Here is a 4117-nt window from a genome sequence, read left to right on the forward strand (position 1 = left end):
CTAAATGTTTGAACTTTATGTAGGCCTTTAGCAACATAACGCATAATTACTCAACAGTCCTTGCAGGCTATCTGTATCTGTTATGCGGCGCGTCGATTTACCCAAATGGACCCAAATGGAACCCAAATGGACCCAAATGGAAACTCAAATGGACCCAAATGGAAATCAAATGGAATATTAAATATGTATTATCGTATTTTAATACTTATTTAAATGATGAAAATAAATGAACTTACAGTTACAAATGGATTTTTTTAACTTAATAATCTGTAATATTGTATTTTGAAACACGAAGTTTTGATAGTATTCTATATACCGGCAAAATTATTTGGGGGTAGGGGCAGGGGGTAGGCATGGCCTCCAACCCCCCCCCCCCCACCTCCCCCCACCTCACCTCCGTTCCTACGGCCATAAAAAATATCAAATACTTCAGTTTTGTATTCAAGTATGTTCAATTATATTTATTACAAATAGAATTAAATCACATTTTTAAAAATACAATTGAAGAAAATAATGATATTATAATATTCTTTATTTGTTTTAATTTCATTATTTTCTATATTTCAAATAAGTTAAAACTTGAAATACGATATAATATAAATATTATATATTCCATTTGGGTCCATTTGATTTCCATTTGGGTCCATTTGAGTTTCCATTTGGGTCCATTTGAGTTTCCATTTGGGTCCATTTGGGTCCATATGGGTTCCATTTGGGTCCATTTGGGTAAATCGACGCACCCTCTGTTATGTACATATCGATACGTTGTAGGCCCCTACTAGGCCCTAGTATCCTATATAGGCTTTTTCACTACGGTATTGTGTCGTAGGCTGTGAACGATGTGCCAGATCTTTGCTATGTTGGATATTTGTATATCAGCATTAGTATTTTATTAGGTCTATTTATTGTTCAGTTGGTTAAATTAGCCTACCGGTACAGCTGTACTGCCTCCCTACGTACGATATGGAGAAAATTCGAAAGTGAAAGTAGAAATTGTGTACACGTTAACAATAACCATCTCGAAGTTGAAGTTAAACACGCAATGTGAGCGATGTTTTCCCTGATTCTAACAGTTCATCTTAATTGGTTTCATCATTATCGAGAAAAAAAACCCGATTTGATATTTATTTTTATTGTATTTCAAACAGCTGGAGCTCGGTATCACATCTGACTAGCACTTCTGAAATGGATCAAATCGGACTTTGTCGTTGAGACTCGGAAAAACCCAGCTGCCTAAATTATAATGCCAGTGGAACTCAAAACAGGTATTGAAAGTGAAACAAAATGTAAACAATTCCCAGAGTAAATGTAATGACAGTGAAATTTACATTCACACACCCCAACTGATTTTTTAAAATACCAGTTAATTACTTGTCACTACTTGACACTTGTCAATATTTTGTTCAGAAACATTTTATAAGCATTATTAAATCAAGATTTTTTCCTTTACTGCATAATACAGAAAAGATACTTGTATGCAAGACATGGAGAAAATAGCAGACTACAGCCTCTATATACCATTCCTTGGTGCCTCCTTGAATTGATGTTTTTCCGGATAACCATGGAGGAATAAAGGTTATTTATAAAATAGTACATACATAGTGTATTCATAATTTTCATTTAGAAAAATTTTATAAATTGATCTAGAGTTTATGCTAAAGAGACAAATTTAAAGCCAAGTTGCTTTCACTGTACTAAAAGTTTGCTTTGAATCAGATGCTGCACATGAAATTTGGTTTCTATCTATGAATATCATATATGTTGAAGATATTACATTTCAAATAAATGATTTTTAATTATTTTTTTTATAATTGTAGGTTAACTCAGTATAAAGTCTTGCTGACATGAACATGATAATCACAAGAAAGTGAATATATTTCATCACCTTAAGCAATCTTCGAAATACCAGGTAAAGTGCATTTATTCTGAACACATATCAAATATTTAAACCCATTTAATATGTCACCCCTAATTTTTTTTGAAAGTATACTGGAAACACAATGTCTGTTTGCCAGTCTCTCTGTATAGTAATTATATATGGAAGCATATAGTTTTTAAATACTAGTAGCTTTTTAGTTCACCTGAGCCGAAAGCTCAAGTGAACTTTTCAGATCACATTTTCAACTTCTTCTCAAAAACCACTGGGCCAGGAAAGATGGAACTTAAATGGAAGCATCCTCAGATAGTGTACTTTCAAGCCTCTTCAACCCAGGGGGGGGGGACTTTCAGTCTTACTTAAGAAATAAGGTATTTTTAAACATCTATCCGGACATTAATATCAGTTGGTCATGACTTATAAGATTAAATTCCATAAAGCCTGAAGGGCTTTATAATGAATTTAATCTCGTACCAACCTGTATTTATAGCCCGTTGATGTTTTAAAATGATACGTTATTACTTATATTTCCATTTGTGACTTATTCATACTTTATATATGCCTGATCACGCTGTTTGTGGCTTTTAACATGCGAAATGCATTATTTTTCAAAACCAATGGCATGTATACAAGACACTGAATGCGTGTCGACCCATTATGACGTCACTGTGAAATTCCGTTGAACATTTATCGATACACACATCTATGACCTCTTGACCCCTGTAGTGTAGATTCAAATTTGTTTCCAAGTTTTACATAGGAATGCATAGGAAAAACCTTTTTAAAATCTTCTCCAAATTTATGTGGAATCATCCTCAGGTAGTGTAGATTCAAGTTTGATCAAATCATGACCCCTGGGGGTAGGATGGGGCCACAGTGGCCAACCAAAATTTTACATAGGAATGCATAGGAAAAACCTTTTAAAAATCTTCTTCAGAACCATTAGGACAGGAATGATTAATCTCATGACGTGATGTGGAAACATCCATGGGTACTAAATGTAGATTCAATTTGTTCAAATCATGACCCCCGGGTTTAGGTGTGGCCACAATGAGGGATCACAGACTTGCATAAGAATACATAGGAAAAAGAATCTTCTCTAGAACAGAAAAAAATTGTTTTGTCACATTGACATGATCTGCAAGTAGTAAAAATTTTAATTTATTCAAATAATGCCCTAGGGATTTGGGGTTAGCGAGGGGTCACAATGGGAGATCAGGTAATGTGTTGGAAAAATCTTTAAAAATCTTCTTTTCAAGTATGGCAAAATGATATATGTATGCTGTATTGTAATAGTGACATTTTCAAGTAATAGAAAATTCAAATCCCCCTCCCCCAAATAAGTATGAAGTAAGCTTCTCAATACTTAACTGATCTGTGTTTTTAGCTAGCCCATATGCTCAGGGGAGGGATGTGGCCAATGGACCTATTGTTTCATTCAATATATTTCAGACAAATTTGAGTTGTTAATGTATTGCTGAAGTATTTTATTTTCATATAATTATTATAATATATGTGTTTGCCTCTCTTCTATTTCAGATTGGAAAAAGAAAGAAGATTTGTAGCATTGTATTGAATATGCCAGATTAAAAGTATTAATGGATGAATTGGTGTTTTTTTTCTTTTCTTCAGAAAATTTGAAATCGGAGGCAATGCTCATAATTTAAGAGATTTTGTTGAAAGAGCTGATGGGTCCCTTTATCCTTTTGGATATATTCAGATTGAAAAGAAAGTGACACCAGGGATGAAGTCAACATGCAAGCTTAGCTTTCTGCAGTGCTACAAGGAAAAGTGCAAAATTGATGAGCTTCTGGTGTACCTTTAGAGATATAATTATGATTACATGTAGTATCAGTTAAGCTTCTGCTATGATGCAAGATCATGTATTTTTCAAGAAGAATAGGAAGGAAAATTCCAAAAATATGCACACAATTTTTATGCATTTTAACGTTAAATTAGTGTGAACTAATTAACGTTAATTTAACGCTTAACATTAATTTTACATGAAAATAACGTTAATTTAACGTTAATTTTTTAACGTTAAATTCATGTATAAGCTCGATTGACGTTAATTTAACGTTAAATATTTAATGTTAAATTAACATTATTTTCATGTTAAATTAACGTTAGGCACAATTGGCTGTGTACGAGGAAGCTTTTGACGTCTTCATTGTTGATTTGTCAGATTCGTTTAGCCGAGAGAAAAATTGTTTGTAGAAATTTTTAAGCATGATTTAAAAA

General features: G+C 33.1%; 1 long non-coding RNA gene across 2 annotated transcripts; it reads left to right on the plus strand.

Moving 5' to 3' along the window:
• Positions 1-975: 975 nt before the first annotated feature.
• On the plus strand, positions 976-3474 carry LOC134230945 (uncharacterized). Of its 2 annotated transcripts, none has more exons than XR_009984456.1 (4): positions 976-1044; positions 1149-1265; positions 1463-1575; positions 1818-2110. It is a non-coding gene; the product is annotated as an uncharacterized LOC134230945 (long non-coding RNA). The 2 variants fall into 2 exon arrangements; XR_009984457.1 differs by adding an exon at positions 3416-3474 and having other exon boundaries at positions 994-1265; positions 1818-1909.
• Positions 3475-4117: the final 643 nt, after the last annotated feature.

This window comes from Saccostrea cucullata, unplaced genomic scaffold (genome assembly GCF_032062105.1).
Source record: "Saccostrea cucullata isolate Sc308-1 unplaced genomic scaffold, CSIRO_AGI_Scuc_v1 ctg4245, whole genome shotgun sequence".
Lineage (NCBI taxonomy): Eukaryota > Metazoa > Mollusca > Bivalvia > Ostreida > Ostreidae > Saccostrea > Saccostrea cuccullata.